Source organism: Rhagoletis zephyria, unplaced genomic scaffold, assembly GCF_001687245.7.
Source record: "Rhagoletis zephyria isolate East Lansing unplaced genomic scaffold, Rhagoletis_zephyria_1.1 Rzeph_scaffold_06185, whole genome shotgun sequence".
Lineage (NCBI taxonomy): Eukaryota > Metazoa > Arthropoda > Insecta > Diptera > Tephritidae > Rhagoletis > Rhagoletis zephyria.
The window spans coordinates 12,653-13,493 of NW_016163268.1; the positions used below are offsets into that span (position 1 = coordinate 12,653).

Sequence of the window (841 nt, forward strand, 5' to 3'; positions counted from 1 at the left end):
AGCTACATAAATCACACAACCTGCTGGTTAAACCCATGATTCAATAACACAAGGTTGGATAACCTGGCAGTTGTCTCGCTCCCGCATTCTGCCTTAGCCTGTGTTGCTTTCTCTTTTGATTTATAGAAACTACTACTAAAAGATAAGGAGAAATATTGTCTTCGTATAAAAAGTTCAACAGGCAACACTGCCTACAGTTTCATCGATTGTTTCGAGGAAATTGATTTTCTTATTGCGCAAATTCAAGTAAGTATGCCAAAAAATCAAAAATAATAGAGCTATTTTGAATTAAAATAACAATTTACATATTTCTTTGCAGAGTATCGGAGTTATTCAAAAACCTGCGTTNACAGTTTCATCGATTGTTTCGAGGAAATTGATTTTCTTATTGCGCAAATTCAAGTAAGTATGCCAAAAAATCAAAAATAATAGAGCTATTTTGAATTAAAATAACAATTTACATATTTCTTTGCAGAGTATCGGAGTTATTCAAAAACCTGCGTTTTACAGCAAGTGCAGCCGTTACCAATAAGTTTTGCATGCTAGGATCTCTGTGTGTCCGTCTATGTTTGGCTGGTGCAGTCCACTGGGAATTACAGCTGCATAGTCGTTACATACTTCCAAGTAAATATACCAACCCATAAAAGTGAAAGTGTAAATATCAATAAAGCTTTTTTCTTGTGCAGGTCAGGATCACTTTGTGTGTCCGTCCACCAAATGTAATTCAATTTAAGATATTGAACATGTAATTTTTAAATGCAACAAATATAGAAAATTTTTTAAAAGAATTAATTTATATACATTGTATCAATTGCATCTTTACTAGCTGTATATTTCTTCA

General features: G+C 32.9%; 1 long non-coding RNA gene across 1 annotated transcript; it reads left to right on the forward strand.

The window, feature by feature from the left end:
- The first annotated feature begins 352 nt into the window (after nt 1-352).
- On the forward strand, nt 353-525 carry LOC108372941 (uncharacterized). The gene is made up of 2 exons (XR_001848904.1): nt 353-402; nt 476-525. It is a non-coding gene; the product is annotated as an uncharacterized LOC108372941 (long non-coding RNA).
- Nucleotides 526-841: the final 316 nt, after the last annotated feature.